This window comes from Podarcis filfolensis (genome assembly GCF_964270895.1).
Source record: "Podarcis filfolensis genome assembly, chromosome: 4".
Classification (NCBI taxonomy): Eukaryota; Metazoa; Chordata; class Lepidosauria; order Squamata; family Lacertidae; genus Podarcis; species Podarcis filfolensis.
The window spans coordinates 45,887,873-45,905,484 of NC_139607.1; the positions used below are offsets into that span (position 1 = coordinate 45,887,873).

Genomic DNA, 17,612 nt, shown 5'->3' on the forward strand with positions numbered 1-17,612 from the left:
CCAAAAAGAAATAGTTATTATATTAGCATGATTAATTTAGGATAGTTCGTTAAATAGAGTGTTCCTTTGATTTGGTTTGATGGTATGGCCTATTAATGGAAGGGTTTAGTCTCTTGCGTCTCTCAGAACAATGTCCCGTCTTTCAAAGTTGATGAACTGGTATCAACAAGACAAAGAAATTAATCCACCATTAAGTTTCCTTAAAGATCTGCCTAGCTTTTTTTCTGTCTCAAGACCCTAGAACAAGAGTGGAGAACCACAGGCCCACGGTCACATTATGGCCCTTGCTCTATCTGGCCCTTGAAACTTTTCTGAGGCCATATCCTCTTTCTCCAGGGTACATTTCTCAGTGGCCTTGCTTTACATCTCCCCTGGGTGTTTTTGTTAGGCAGGAATGTGTCCTTGAACTCTGATAATGACTCATGCTTGCTTCAATGGAGGATCGAGAGAGTTGTCTCTGTGTGTAGAAACTAGCCCACTAAAATTAAATTTGTTGCTTCACCCACTTTTGCCCCTGCACCTGCTCCTGCTCACCACTGCTATGCAGCTCCCAATAGGTTGCCCAGAAGGAGTGTGATCCTTGGGCTGAAAGCAGTTCTCTACCCCTAGCCCTAGAATGTGTAGGGTTAGCCCATGAGACTGATCAAGAGAACATTCAGAACAAATCTGGAGTTCACCTATGTTCCAAAATCTGGTTTCGAACCTATGGTACTGTACATCCGCAGCATAATTTCATAATTTCATATATAAGCATTTTTATACAGTTATATGCATTGTTGTTTGTACCGGTATCTGTTCATGTGCTGGTTAGTTTGTGCGTAGCATACAACAAGACATTTAATAATGTGTGTAGCAGTGTATATAACATGTCAGAATTGTTTATATATTCAGCAGAAAGAAAAACTCCCTTCAAGGGGCGAAATGCAAAATAGGAAAAAAATATCTTAGGTGATTTCTGGTTCCTTAACATTAATAAAAAGATTTATTGTTGGTGTAATTCAGCAAAGGATTTATTTATTTATTACATTTATCTCCCATGAGGCATAAAAGGTCCTTGCCCTCCTAAAATCATCCTCACAACTACCTTGTGAGGTAGGTTAGGCTGAGAGTTGAGGATCACATAGCCCAAGATGACCCAGTGGGGACCACAATATCCAATATCTGACTTCTCTTACATTATGCTTATTCTTATGTTATGTTCTTTCTTTAAGCTTCAGCTTGGAGTGTATGTGGAGATAGCTGGAAAAGGGGCGAGTAGTTCTCATTTTTAAAGATGATTTTAAAATCCTCAGCTTCAAAGATAAAGCAATGTTCAGGAACGCTTTTGGATGTCTATTCTTGTTACAGTGTGAAATGACTGATCTTCTGTTTGACAGCCTTTAAAATTGAATATTACAGAGACAAATTTTGATACCTAAGAGAGATACTTCATTTCTGCCTACAGCTGAGGTCTGACCTTTGCTCACTTGAACTAGAGTCCAACTGCTCTCCCCCAGGTATGTTTTGGTTAGTGTTCTCCAGGCATTTGAAATTATTGCATGGGAAGTCAGTGGTAAAGTGACAGCTTTAAGATGCCACGCTGCCAGGCAGCTTGCTTGGCTGGAAGCTAGAGCTGCATTGAGAACATTTGTAAGAGAGGCAAATCTAATAGCTTCTATTAGAAGCTAAGAGGAACCAAGAGGAATATTTGGCAGAAAGGGGAATGTCCCAACATCAGGCTGATACCAACTCCTCCCTACACCCAAGGAAACATATGTACTAACAAAATACCTGGTTCCTGTGGTGAAACAGGGTGCTCATAAAAGCGCCATATTTCTCCTCCCATGTAGGCATTTTTATCATTTCACTGCTGCACTACTGTAACACACTCAATATGGGGGTTCTCTTGGGACTGATCCAGAAGCTGAAGCTGGTACCAAATGCTGTGACTGGGTTGTTGAGTGGGACCAAAGCACAGCAGAATACCTTTGAAGCACAGGAGGTACAGTCCTGCTCCTTGAGCCCTGATTGTCCAGGTGGTTAAGACACAATAGGGTCAAGGCTCGAAAAGAAGAAGAGTTTGGATTTGATATCCCACCTTATCACTACCCTAAGGAGTCTCAAAGCGGCTAACAATCTCCTTTCCCTTCATCCCCCACAACACACACTCTGTGAGGTGAGTGGGGCTGAGAGACTCCAAAGAAGTGTGACTGGCCCAAGGTCACCCAGCAGCTGCGTGTGGAGGAGCGAGGAATTGAAGCCAGTTCACCAGAATACAAGCCCACTGCTCTTAACCACTACACCACACTGGCTCTCCAGTGTGAAAAGGCAATATAAACCTTTCTTTATCACAGCTGTGAGGTGGATGCCTCTAAGGAGTCACCTCTCGGACTTAACCAACTAACCACCCTGGCTAGCTTGCGTCCAATTCCCAACATCCCTATCCACCCATTCAAGCAATCTCTCACCCACCTTTTGTGAGCTGCATAGCTTTGCCTTAGAGCTCGTGGCTCCTCCCTGTCATGGGCCATCATCCTCTGAATGATGTAGTTCTGACATGAACTTGGGAAGCTGGTTCTCTGAATCAGGAGGTCCTCTTGAGCCAAGGGGCCTTAGTTGCCAACTGCCTCTCTGGCTTCTCAAGCTCATGAAAAACAACACCGGTACCCTTAACCACATGCTGCAAATTAAGTGTGTGCTGTGATGCAGATAGCCCTTAAAGCCCTTGTTCTGTCTTACCACGATTAATTCCTTGCCTATCAAAGAGGTCTGGAAAGAACACCATAAGGATTATTTAGTCTCTAGTAGACTCACTGGAATGCTTCTTTCAGCTCAATGTGCATCTCTCCGCTCTATCCATCTTGCCACAAGGTTGTCGCCATTCATTATTAGTGAATACCTTCTGAGTCATCATTAGCATTTCATTCTTCCTGTGCAGAAGGCCTTCTCATAGTTCACAAGGGGAACTTGCCTCTGCTTTTTGGGGGTCTGAAATAAAATAATGGGAACAGCATGAGCTGTGACAGTTCAATTAGGAAGTGCTTGGAATGGCAATGTTTGCTAGAAGCAAAGAGTATCTTGGCCTTGGAAAGCTTCCTGCGAATGAGAAATGTGAGGCCTTTGGCACATTTGTGTAGTACAACACAAAAATAAATTAAGGAGTGGAATATGGGTAACCAAGCTGGAAAGCTGGAAGAGCAGCAGAAAAGCTTCGTCTAAATGACTCTCTATTGGCACGTTCTCAGTAACAACAGCAAATGGTTGCTAAGAACTATGCAAACTATTTTCTCTTCTCATTGTGCTTTTCTGCAAAGAACAACTTCTTTAGTTTGGTGATTTGATGTTGTTGGACTACAGCTCCCATCATCCCTGACTACGAGTTATGCTGACTGGAGCTGAAGGAATCTGGAACCCAACAACAAATGGGGAGGGCACAGAGTCCCCAAGCCTGTCCTAAGGGTTGTTTCACACATGAATGTTCATTACTTGATCTGTAACATCACATGGGAGAATGAGTCATCATAGATATAATGCTGCAGGTAATACTTTTCTGATCACCATATGCTACCTCAAATGCAATGCTTTCCCATAGAACCAGTTCACATATTTAGCTGTCAGTCATCAAAAATAGCATTTGGAACGTGCATTATTGCATTACTGAATTTGGTTTTTAACTATCTCTGCTTTTTATACAAATTTATTGTAGTAATTTGTTACATTCTGAGGCTGTTTTAATATGTTATTGGTATATTGTGTATGTTGTTTTAAATCGTCAGTTTATTATTTTATCTTTGTCATTAGCTGCCTTGAGCTCTGCAGAGAAAGGATGAGGTATAAATGATTTAAATAAACTGCCACATTCAAAGCATGGAGTACGTACTCTGTTAGTATATATGATGTGCACTGAATGCAAGAGGCATTATTATTATTATCTATTAAATTTGTATACTGCCCTTCATCCAGAGATCCCAGGGCGGTTCACTTACAAAAATCTCATACAAGGTGGTTCCTGCTCTTAAGCTTATTTAGTTGATACCACCCAATGGCATTGTTCATTCAGTATCAACATGTTCGGTAGTAGTCTTTACAAGTTGCATTTTACAGAAAGAGCATTCTCTTCATTTTGTGCATGTATTTGTTAGGGCTATGAAGTCTGACCAAGAAACATTACCATTTGAAAACCTGTTATTCGGAAGGGTATCACCCTTGAGGACGTAATGCTTATGATTAAAAAGTTAAAATTTGGCAGCTATTATTATGTACAGTAGTATTCAACAGGCCACATCTTCTCCTTGTGCATTAAGCAAGTAAGCTATGATGGCATTTGGGGTGCTACCTGTAAAACACCCACTAGGGAAAGTTTGATCTTTTCAGTTCTTATTTCTGCATCTCGTGTCGGTGTAAACAAACCTAAGATAGATTTATCTGCAGGAAAAATGTGAAGTTGAAGAAACCGTTTCCATCACCCAGTGGGAGTCTGTGTTCAATGCCTCTGATTATGGGGCTGTTGCACATGAGTTTTTGAGCTGATCAATACTTTGAAAATTCAGGCAGACTCTGTTTTTTATCTTCCTTGCTGAAACTCCTAAAATATTCTCTCTCTTTTGCCAACACCTGAGACAAATCAATGGTTAAGGTAATGAGATCTTATTCTTTGACATATCGTGTTATTAGAAGAGTGAAATGTGGGACTTTTATGAGATCATTTCTGTTTGAACTGAGAGTTGCAAGTTATGAAATATTGGTGGTGTGTGTGTGTATGTGGATTCAGGTTATGCATGTAGTCCTTGGTGGGAGAGGAAAAAATGTTTTAATAGTGGCAGGTTCCTTTGGAACCAGCCCTTTGGGGTTTGAATTGTTTGTCTCTTTATAATATATTTCAGGTAGAAGTAGATTTCTTGTTGTAGTTACAGCTTAGACTTTTTACAATAACATGATTTGTCATGAAGCTGAAATGAGCAGTGAAATCAGAGTTTAATAAACTGCATATATGTGGCTAAGGCCAGATCTTCTCATGACTCAGCAGCAGCCAGAGGATTTTTGCAACCAGAAATGCCAGTTTCCTGTAGTGTCTTGTACTCCCAAACTGTCCTTTAGCGGGACTGCTTTGGAATTTACATGGCATGATATAAACACAAACTAAATAACTCTGTATTTCTTGGAAAGTAGTATTGAGCTTTGTGGAGGATATAATATAAACACAGACTGACTAAAGTTGCACATGAGACAGATGTTTTATCCTCATCAAGAACTAAATACAAACTCTATTCCATTAAAACTACCAGGATTTGTGACACTAACAAACTAATGTCGTTTAATGTATGAAGTATGAGCCAAAACTGATGTATTAATCTAATCACAGTATAAATATGACAGTGGTCATAATCCAATCAAGGATCTAAATTTGTTGACATTTAAAGAGATAATCCTTTAAATCACCTGGCTAATGCTCCTCTGGTTGGACATTTGAGAACAGGATACTGGACTAGATGGGACATTGTCAACAAGCTTTCCTTATGCTTTTATGATGGCTGAGAACTGCATTATCAAATGTGCTGTAACTAGCTTAGAAAATATTAACTATGTGTTAAAATGAAGCCATTACTGAAAAAAATAGTTAATAGTTATAACTTCTCAAAGTTGTAGTTTGGAAAGATTTTTGCACCTTGATAGACATGTTCTACAGTGAATAAGAGGCTAAGCATAGACAGAATAAATAGCCATACAGTGGTACCTCCGTATAAGTCCGCCCTGTCAAGCATCCATTTCAGCTGACATCCACGGCCAACCCGGAAGTACCGGAACAGGTGCCTTCTGGGTTTGCCGCTCATTCATGCGCAGAAGCGCAAACTGCTCCATGTGCGTGCACAGAGCGGCGCTTTGTCGAGCATCCTTTTCGTCGAGTGTCCAGGGCTCTGGAACGGATCCCAGACTCAAAACAAGGTACCACTATACATACATGGTTTGTTATTCAACCTGTGGTAATTTGCAATCTGGATTAGCACTTCTAAATAGTTCTCAATAAGGAATTATGAGAGTATAATATTGGGTCTATGCTATGTCTATCATTGACTGTAAAATCTTATCTGGAGATAATATTTTTCATTGATGCATCATAAAAGGTAAAGGTAAAGGGAACCCTGACCGTTAAGTCCAGTCACGGACAAGTCTGGGGTTGCGGCGCTCATCTCGCTTTACTGGCCAAGAGAGCTGGTGTTTGTCTGCAGACAGCTTCTGGGTCATGTGGCCAGCATGACTAAGCCGCTTCTGGCGAACCAGAGCATCACACGGAAACGCCGTTTGTATTTGTTCTCAATTCAGTGAAAATTCTTACTGAAACTTCCATTTATTAAATATATGAACATTTTAGCTTCATAATAAAATTAGTACTTGTGTTGGTGGTACATACTAGATTTTTATCATTTCTGACATTATGTTCTCTCATCCTTGTATTTCTTTCTATTTATAATAAGATTGTGAGGTTGCCTCCAACCCATTTTGATAAGAGAGATTTTCTTTAGCATCAAATAAACAAATTGAATGACACACAAGTTTCCTAAATAGCACACGATAAAGTGGAAAGGTTGAGGTCATGATTGTTACAGATTAAGCCTTCAAGTCCCATTCCTCATCAAACTCTTCAGCCTTCTAGTCATTGCAAACATAAAAGAAAATTCTGGTTCCTGTACCAAAGGATTTAGAGCAGGGATGGGAAACCTGTGTCCCTCCAGACATTGTTGGACTTCACTTCCCATCAGCTCTGTCTATTGGCCATGGTGGCTATAGCTATGGGAGTTTACGTCCAACAACATTGAGAGAGTCACAGGTTAGTCATCTGTCCAGATACTTTACATAAAACAAGAGAACCCCTGTGGATGCTATGCACTACTGACAATAAGTATTCAAGAAGAATTTAAAGAAGCCCTGTGTACAAAAATGTATATATTAAGGAAAGGGATGTATAAAAATGATTATATAAGTGAAAATAACCTTAGTATGTATTATATATATTCAAAGCCGTATACCCAAAAATGGGTATATTAGTCAAAACGTCATACAAATATGTTATAGTAGGAGATATTCACTCTAACATGCTGATTAATTTTCATGAGGATTTGCAAATTGCTGTGGAAATGCAGAGAACTGAATTTAAGACTGGGTGCATGGACAAACTGAAATGGACAGCGTTGTCCATTCATGCTTGTAACTATGGCCTGGTTGAGTCTGCTTCTCTCTGGCTACAGTGCCAGTGCAGCAGCCAGAAGAATTGCTGGCAAAAACGGGGGGGGGGGGCATACAAAGTGTATGCTGAAACATATTAGTATGTTTGCAGTAGCATGCTCAAGGTTCAATGTTTCTTAACTTCCACTTGACTAGGCAGAAGACAGATTTTAATAGTAGAGTTTCCAGGATGCAGGAAGCAACGAAAATCAGTTGGAAACTGCATCGTTTTCTGCTCAGTCAGCACCAGCTCAGGCATCGCTTGCCACGTCCTTTCTCCACCCATCATTTCTCAGCTATGACTGTATCAGCACTCAATTTGCAATTCATGATTCCGTGGGCATCATTTCTTTAAAAAATGGGGGTGCTTCGTATTTCTCAATGTTTGTGAGGCTGAGTGAACTCAGTATTAAGGTATAAAAAGTCACGACTCCTGGCCAGTAGCTTTCTCCTATATTATTCCACACAACAAACCACCACAAAAATAAGATAAAAGATTTAAGGCAAATAATTTAAAAAACAAGTAAGCGTGATTCAGATAGAGCCTTATCCTTCACCAATTTATCTAATCTCCTTTTAATTCCATTTAAGTTGGTGGCCATCTTCACATCTTGTGGAAACAAACCCCACAATTGCTACTGAAGTATGACATGGATTGAGGGGGTGTTATGTCTAATCAAGTGCAAGGGATTAAATGAGTTTGGTGATAAAATTGGGATTCTTTGAAGAAAAATGTTAACCCCCCCAAAAAAAGGTGGGGACAGGGCAGAAGGGAAGCTGCATTGTTTCATAAATTATGCACACTAGTTTTTATATGAATAAAAGATACCAGCCTTCTGAGACAAATAGATATTAGGCTATAATCAATCATTCATGTCATTTAATCCAGCCGTAGCTCCCAATACGAAATTAGACCCTAAAGCTTTACATTTTGTTTGAGTTATTTTGGGCTTTACACCCCTTTTTTGTCACTTAGGTGGCTGGATATTTAAGGCAAACAAACGCGAACTATTAAAAGTGATTAATTAATGAACAGTTTACATACACCCAGGACAGCAAAAAGCTGTGCTTATTTGGGGGATACAGACTATTCTGTGTGGGCCTCTACTGCCCTATAGAAGTGATCATAAAGCTATATGATCCTGGAATGATAATTGTGCATTATATGAAATCGTGGGTAAAGCTAAATTGATTTAGTCTTGTGCATCTAGGGCAGGGCAATGAATACATTTTTAAAATAGCTTTGTGGGCTTTGCTACAAAGGAGAACAAAGTGAAGTCGGCACTTTTGGAGAATGTATAACCAAATGATACCTACAGCTGTGGGGAAAAAATGGTCTGAACAATAATCAGAATGCATCTCCACAGAGGACTATACTTGAAAGTGCCCTTCCCTAAAGTATTACATGCATTTCAGCATTGAAAACAGAACACAAGATTGCATCTGAAGGGTTGCAATGAGCATAGGTTAAACTCATGCCATTTCCTATTCATGTTACAATCTTGGTCATGAGAAGAGATTGAGGAAAGAGCAGAGTGGGGGTTTTCTTTCTTAGCTCCCACTGTGTCCCAATAATTGATTGCTGTCTGCTGTGAATCTCAGTGTTTTTGTTTCTTCCTGAATGGGGAACAGGAGGCTATTTTCCTGCTATCTACTGTTTTTATTCCAAAGTATCTACATTCTCTGCTCTATATTTATATTCAATATTGCTCAGAAAGAGGGGCTTGAGTATCACTAAATGCCTTAGTAGGCCATGATGTGAGACCCATACATAACACAGAATGCCCTAGAGAAGTACAATGTGTTCAGCCTGAAATTATCCTCTAAATCAAAGCGTTGGCACCAAAGGTATAATAAAAAGATACAGACTCAATTCCCCCCTCTCTTCTTGGTGTCTAAACTTGCCTACTATTATTTACAAAGGAGATACAAGCAATCAACATCCATGCCAACGCAACTGGCTCTGGAGTGGCTCATGGTGACCGTGGGGCTGTCCCAACATGTCACCGATCCAATGCTTATGGCAGGCCACACTCTGGATCTTGTTTTCTCAGCTGGGCAGGAAGAAGGTGATCTGGAAGTGAGTGGGGTATTGATGCCAGTCCCTTGTCAGGATCAGATCACTTCCTGTTGAGATTTAGGCTTTCAGCACCTTTTATTCTCTGCACAAGCAGGGGACCTATTAAGATGCTCAGCCGTCAAACGCTTATGGATCCAGTGGGTTTCCAGATGGCTCTGTGGGATTTTCCAGCTGCTATGACAGGCACTCTTGTCGAAGCCCTGGTCAACCTATGGAACATCCAAATGGCTCAGGTCATTAACACAATCGCCCCAAGCATCCTCTCTCACTTTGTGGACCCCTTTTGGCTCCCTGGTATACTCCAGAGCTCAGGGCGAGTAAACAAGCTGTGCACATGTTTGTGCATGATCATGTATACTTTAGGATGTTGAAGCTGCAACCCATCTCCTTGTCATTTTGCTGAATTGATAGTGTGTATAGCCTGCATTTTAGAATGATCTGTGGTGGAACACTAAAAGCCCATTTGGGGTAATAAATGTAGAAGGGCATGCATGCTTTTCAGTGCATGCATGCACTGGAGTAGTTTGGAATCAACATGGCTCTTATTCTTGTGACCACCATAGTAAAACACACACACAAGAAAATATATATATTTCTCTGCATTGCTTTAAATGTTTTTATTTTCTGATATATCATTTATTGTATCACTTTTATGTGTAATTTCTTCGTCTTTTTTGGGGGGGGTCAATCATAATTTGGTTTATACAGCAAATTTTAGTATTGCACGTCTGTGATCCCAAGCACACTTTCAGGAAAATAAATTACTTTGAAATCAATGAAACTAACTTCCCAATAAATGTTCTGAGACCAAAAAATCTGGTCGTAAGATTTTACAATGCATTGAGAAAAGGGCTTTCAATCTATAAAAAGGAGGGTTTTTGTGCTCCTTGATCTTTCACACCCATTTCCAAATCTGGAAGAGACAGGATTCTCACCAAAGTAAGTGTGACTGAATAGTCTGTCTCTTTAAATTTAGTGCAATCTTGCATTCTGCTTATATAGCATCATTGTTGGCGGTTGCAGTAGCTGAGAAAGTGTGAATCACAAGAAGGTAACCAGAACGAGAAGAAAACAGAAAACTATAAATGGAGCAAGTCATAAGAAGGCAGAATCCATTGTAGCAATTTATTGAAGACTGCTTCTTTCTTTACAGTATGAGTTCAGCTGCATGGGGCTGAGTCAAAATGGCCCCTCTTTGGAGAAAGTTGGGGGGACCTGTCAATAGGCACAAAATAAAGAGACAACCTACTGCCAAAAGGGATTGCCTTCCTTCTACTGCTGGGCACACTATTATTTACCCACCAGATTGTGGGAATAGTTCATTGTCTCTTTAAGAACTGGAGAGGAAATGTTGTTAGTCAGAAGTGGCAGACACCAGTCAGCAAGACTTTGTAACAAAGCGCAAGGAAGCAAGGCCTACATTTGTAGTCTTATGTCTAGAAATGTTTTACCTTTATAAAAAAATATATTTTGCTTGTAATAAAAACTTGCAATCTAGACCAAAACAATACACAGATGTGGAGGACAGGAAACAGCTCCCTGCACTTCATGTACTACAGTAAGTCCAAAACTTACATGGAGGTTACAGCCCAGGGATCGTCTTTCCCCCCTGGATTCCCACCTCATTTTCTCCTGTTTTAAAATTTATTTAATTTTTATTGCCCAGTGTGTAAAACTGCATGCACACAGGTTAAATGCACATAAATTGTGCGCTTACTACACTTTTGTTTGCATATACTCTCATAATGATCCTTTGAGATGGAGAAAAGGGGATCTATGCAACAGTGCCCAGTAAATCCATGGAAATCTTCTTCATCTCCTGACCATACAAATTCAAGTCCAACCCAGATTTCCCTCCACAGATTAAACCACACATGTATAATTTACAGGTGGAGTAACAGCAGGGTCATACCTGCTTGCCCAGCTACCAGCATTGGTGGTCCCACTGCCTGCATCCCCCTATGTGTTGAGCAAGGCATATAAGCAAGAGTCAGCTACACATACTGTTGTAGACATATAAAGGTAAAGGTAAAGGGACCCCTGACCATTAGGTCCAGTCGTGACCAACTCTGGGGTTGCGCACTCATCTCGCTCTATAGGCTGAGGTAGCCGGCATTTGTCCGCAGACAGCTTCCGGGTCATGTGGTCAGCATGACTAATCCACTTCTGGTGAACCAGAGCAGGTGCTCCATAACTGCCTAGAGGGGAGGAGCTGGATTTTCCTTAATGAGAGCCTTGGAGCCAGCCTAAAATGTCACCACTCCACCCAATGCTCTCCTAGTTCTGCCTCTTGGAATGTGTAAACCTTACCTAGTCCATCCCAGTTCCATTCTTATTAAAACATAAACAAAATTGTTGTCTGTGTCTCTTCCCCCAAATTTGGGCTCAAGTTTTTTACAGCTGTGTTCAGTTTTCTGTTTCTTGTCTTTATTAGTACTTGTATGTGTGTGCTGCAAGTACATTGTACACAGTCCAGGGTCGAACAGGTCTGGACTGGTCCAGACTGGATCAGGCCCATTCTGGATGTACAAATTGAAGCCCCAATCTGTGCACAGCCCTAATAAATAACCTACATTTTGGGGCTATCATGTAAAGCGGTGTACTGTACTCTGTCAGATAAATCTTACTGGCTCTCTACTACATCAGTGATTCAAAAATGATGAGTTGGTCACTGAATGCTTGTGAGTGAAGCCCCAGGAGACCATATGCTGCAAGTGGAGAAAAAAGAAGGGATCATGTCATTACTCCCAGCTATCAGACAAAGCTTCAAATTCTGTTGGTGGCATTCCTTACTTCAATATTATATAAAACAAGTCAAGGCTTCAAGAACAAACCAGGGCTGTTTTACACAATACAACAAATCCCACTTCACGAGGCAGATACAGTTTCTGTAGCAATTCTTTTGATTTCTTTTATAACATTACCTCCAGTGGTGCTGCCTGAGGTGCTTCTTTAAGTGCTGTGATGCTCTGCAGTTTGCTATTAGAGAGAGAGAGTTCAGTCAGTGTTTCCGTGTAACATGTCCCTCCATCCTGCATTAATGCTACAGCAGTGACAACCAACTAGCAGAGCGGTACTCAGCACCTGTCTGCTATCTAGCTCACGTCTTGCCATCAAACTTGTCTGCAGGAGAGAAATTAGCTAATCATTGATAGGGCATGTCGTTGAATAAATTCCAAATCGCTGCTAGTGCTTTTTATAAATAATTCAAAATAAAATGAACGCTAAAGCAAACACAGCTGTAGCTCACGCTCCATCGCCCACCTGCTGATGGTACATCTTAGCTGGCATCTGCTCATGCAAAACTTGTACGCCTTCCACGTCCTCCTCCCCTTCCATATCCGTACAATGCCAGCAACCATGAATACTCTCTAGCCTTCTCAAGCAGTGCAATTTGGGTTTCGATTGGTGGCATCAGCTCACACATGAAGGCTTCATTCCTTTCCATCGACCATCATATTCTATTACTCTCAATTCAAATGTCTCTATTGATACACATCTTTTGGAAAGAGCCTGAGGCTAGTTTGCGACATGCTCATGCAGTTGCTTTTACAGAAAAGATGTAGAAGGAAGAACCATTTGTGTTCGCTATAAATAGAAAGAGATATCCTGTCATGAAGAAGATTGTTGGTCCATATGGGAACACTGAAAGTTGCCTTGTACCAGATCTTCACTTGAGATCCCTGAGATTGAAACAATGACCTTTTATACACATTGTATGTGCTCTCCTACTAAGTTATGTCTTTAGCATTTCTCCTTTTATTAAGTGGACATTTGGGTGTCTCCCATGATTCTGTTTCAGAGTTAGAGTACATAACTAGAAGCAGGAAATGTTTCCTCACCTGAAATTGTGATAAAAAGGGAGATCCTGAACATATAGTGTCATGACTATTTGAGATGAAATAGGTTTGTATTGTGACCCCAGAAGTCTCTGTTCTTAATAACTTGTCATTAATCCTTTCTTCATGACTGGATTGCTGTCTATGAACTCATTGAAATATTGAAAAACAACAAAAAAGAATTCATTTTTATATTAAACTTGATCCGTATAGCTAATATCTCATTGTACCAAGGTTTCCATCTCAACTCTTGTGTTTTCTAATTAGTGTCCCCCAATAGGGTTAGATACTTACCTGGTTTAAGAAGAAGGGTCTTTGCTTGCTAACATAATATGAACACATATTTGGAGCTTCAAATCGGTCATATTGGGGATCACAGGTAAGAAGATTGTATCTTGGTTTCAGAAATTCATTGTTTAGTTGTAACCTGGATTTCATTGTTTAAGCAAAGAAAGCAATATTTCTGAAGTTTAAACAGGTTAATAATGAAAAAGAAAAATTAAGGTTTAAGAACTTTTTTTATATACAAAAAAAAGCTCCTGTCAAGTAAAGGCATATAATCTTTGCTCAGTCAAGTAGCAGGTTGCTTGTGAAGGTTCAGAACTGCTCAGAACAGCATGTGTGTTTGGGGTGGGGAATTTGACAGCTGCTTTTTAGTCAAGTACAATTCAGCTAGGATAATAGACCAAAATGAGGGAAATTCGTAGGAGGAAAAGTATATCTTTAGTAGAAGCTATCTTTAGCAGATGCTTGAAAGCTTGGATATATCATTGGAACGTCTGTTAAAACACAAGCATTTCAATTACTTATACTAGCAAATCCTGCCAGTGTTGTGAAATCAAAGATGACTTTGAAAGGTAAAAATATAGATTACAAAATACACAGCAGGACTTGTGTTTAGATCCGTAGCTTCCAAATAGTGAGCTCAATTTGTAATCATTTGATAGAGCTCTAGGAAATACATCCTCTTTTCCCTCTTATCAGAAGCAAAACAAGAACTCATTTCATATCTCGAGGTCCTGACTGCAACAGCATTATTTCTTTCCACTCCAGGAATAATTATCATGTCTTAGATCCTTCACATTTTTGGCACTAATAGTCTTTTGTGCTCTAAACACAACAAAAAAAATCTCCTGGAATTGTACAAAGACAAGGGAAAGGCGACAGACTTTAGAAGAAGATATGGTAAGGTAGCCTATGGAATAGGGTGTATTAGGACTGCTTCAAAAACAACTTTAAAAATAGAGTCTCATTTTCTGAACTTCAAAAGGTCTCATTACTTTAAAAAGAGACCTGTGGGTTGATGAAAGAGTGGTATGTGTCAGAGAAGATAAGTTTCTGCAATTATATTATTCAATTTTTTATTGGGTAGAATAGTTCCTATTTTAGTAACAAGTACTGTAGGGTAATAATAAAAAGGCCCAAACGTTTATCTCGGTGAGCAGTCACAACATCTGAAGTTGAGCAGTTGCTTTGTGATGAACAGAAATGGTCCAGCCAGTCAGAAAGAAAACTGGTGGTGAAGAAAGGCCCAGTATGTAAAAGTAGGTGGCTTGCTGGTAAATGATGTTTTTATAGAACTAATTGGCTGAAGAATGGAACAGGAAGGAGCATGCAAGGATTCTAACAGGGTTGAATAAAACATTGGATGGCCATAACCCCTGTGATTCAGTTGCATAAAGTAGAAACTCCATGTTACAAATGACCCTGGCTCTTGGTCACATCACAATATGAGAGGGAAGGGTTGGGTAAGAGCACCTCTCTCTATGCTGACCTTAGACCAGAGCTAGCTAACCTTTTTTATGCCTTGGGGCACACTTAGGAATGATTAGCCTCTGAGGGCCACATGCCACTGCAAGCCACACATGTGGACAGTTAGACACACAGAGCAGAGGTCCACCCAGTTTTCTAACTCCCACTTGTTAGAATTCCTCTTGTCTCTCCATCCTCCCCCCTCTCTCATCCTCACTGTGAACATACAGCACATTCAAGCACACAGCTCTTGCACTCACTCATTCACACTCAAACCGTTTAGATAATGGCCAGACGTAGGGTGGATCTGGTTCATGTCAACTCATCCCTAACAGACAACGGTATAAGTATTGTCATTTAAATGGTAATTGGATTAAACTTGGCAATGAACATTCAGAAATCAATGGCATATATGTAATAGAGACTAAAGGGCAATTGCATACAAAACAACAACATTTAGAGAGGGGTGTGATGTACAGGTGTTTATATAATAATGTCTGTAAGCCAGGTCTGGATAAATGAAGTTCCTGTTTTTAAAAGCAGGACCAAGCTTAAGTTCATGGTTAAAAAATATATATATTGATGACAATCAGTTCTGTTTGTTACATCTGAATCAGGCGGGCCATACAGGTTCTGGATCAGTGCCTGAGCAGAGTAGTGGTTTGGATAAGGGCGAATATGAAGTCGAATTCTGACCTTTTCTGGGACACTGCAGATTAGTGCTCCTGCAAAGGTTGACACAAATAGGAGGGGACGGGAAATAGTAGCAAAAATACCAGGAGTAGTTCTGTCACTGCACTCCAGGGGAAAAACCACAGCTCAGTGGTAGCGTGCATGCTTTGCATGCAAAAGGTGACAGCTTCAATCCCTGGTGTCCCCAGTTAGGGCTGGGAGAAACACCAGCCTAAAACCACTGACAGTCATTGCTGACAATACTGAACTCGAAGCAGCTTCCTATGTTCTTGGGAAAATCTTATGCTACTGAGACTCAGGGCTGTCTTGATTTTTTTATTCTTAAAGGTAAAGGCCACAGCCTCCTCCCCCAACCTGTTGGATGAGTCCTCCTTCCAGTCATTGTGAAACTTGCTTTAGTAGGCAATGTAGGTGGTGGCTTAAAGGCAATGTTTACCTTGCATTCCTTCTACAGGGATGGGGGCGAATGGTGTCCCATGCGCTAAGCTGACTGCTAGACAGCTACAGCCTCTGAATGAATGGTGATGATGATGTGGGGGGGGGACCTATTTTCACCAAAACTCATCTTGAGATTTTGCCATTCTGAATTGCTGAGCAATCATACGCAACTGCCTAGGTACGTTATCGGGAGCACAAGTTAGTGTAATTGAAAAATAACTACTTTGTCATCTGTAGTAAGCGCCTATATTTGGCCATAAAAATGGCATCCCCAGTGCGTGATTTCTTGGGTTCTTCTAATTATATTTTATAGCTATTCTGGTTTCCGTCCAGTTGTGCTTTTCTTTTAATAGCTCCAGGAACATCCAGTAATAAACATTAAAAGAAATTGCAGAATGATCAGCCACTACTTTCTGCAAGCTGTACTGATTAAATTCCTGTAGTCTCATTTTCATAACAAAGCCCGAGACAGAAAATAGTACACTCTGAATCTTCCCTTGACAATGATTAAGATAAGAACTGAAAATAGCATGAATGAAACCAATTTCTCCATTTCATCTTTGTTAGTGTATGGCTGACTTAGTCCTTTGATCTTTGTTCACTCTGCAGGAGTCAAGACATACAACTTACAGAGATGATATTGACATGCTTTATCTTTGGTAAAGTAGGGGGTTCAGTCTCTAGCAATTGCCTTTCTAAATGTCCTTGGAAAAAAATACAGGGTCCTGATCCTGCCAGTGCTTTCTGCTTCTCCACCTCACTCAGCAATGACTTACACCCATGCCTTTGGTGGACGTAAGATAGAGGGCAGAGGATATTTCAGCAGTACTATTAAAGAAGCAGAAGCCCTCTCCCTCTTTCGCATCTTGCCATGCTAGAATCAACAGAGTTCCCGGGAGCAACATTTTACTTTGTAAGTAATATTACATTTAAGTGAATAATATCAAATTCCTTAGGACTACAAATAATACACGAGTAGGCAATCTTGATCAATTTGTGTAGATTTGAATGGTCCCCCCCCCACACACACTCAGAGATTTTTTATTTTCTGACATTCCAAGAGCAGATTTTTTCCCCTCAAATGGAGGTAACCTGTTGCTCTCCGTTTCCACAGGGTTAATTTAAGCAGAGAGAATGTGTAGGCGAACATACTCAGTTCATTGTGATGTGCATAGCAGAACATAAATATATCCAGCTAAATCTTAAAGCTAGGTTGAAGTGCTGGAACATAAAATTATTTTCACAGTTTGACCAAAGATCAACTCAGGGGATTATATTAGGAAAGAGAGGAGCTTTGTCTTTAACTAGTGGTGTGTGACCTGCAATTGATTTTGAGTTCTCAAAAGTAAGGAGGAATACAAATGCTTGCCACTTTCTCATGCGTTAAAAGGTTTTCCCTTGGAAACCACAATCTATTCTAGGTGCCTGTATTCAGATTCTAGTAGAGCCTGATTTGAACACTGTATCTAGATGTATATCTGGTATTTTAAATAATTTTATTATTTTCCATTGCAGTATTTGATTTTGAAATATGGTTAATCTAAAATCTCCCAGTGCCATATCACTGTGCAACAATGTAGGACTAGCGATGATGTGATAAGCAATTGGTT

The 17,612-nt window shown here is 40.2% G+C and overlaps 1 long non-coding RNA gene across 3 annotated transcripts; it reads left to right on the plus strand.

The window, feature by feature from the left end:
- The first annotated feature begins 1,209 nt into the window (after positions 1-1,209).
- Positions 1,210-16,736, plus strand: LOC310762020. 3 transcript variants are annotated; one of them, XR_014547792.1, is made up of 6 exons: positions 1,210-1,250; positions 1,377-1,496; positions 3,337-3,518; positions 13,387-13,498; positions 14,173-14,304; positions 16,612-16,736. It is a non-coding gene; the product is annotated as an uncharacterized lncRNA (long non-coding RNA). The 3 variants fall into 3 exon arrangements; XR_014547793.1 differs by lacking the exon at positions 14,173-14,304 and having other exon boundaries at positions 16,612-16,730; XR_014547794.1 differs by lacking the exons at positions 3,337-3,518; positions 14,173-14,304 and having other exon boundaries at positions 16,612-16,730.
- The last annotated feature ends 876 nt before the right edge of the window (positions 16,737-17,612 follow it).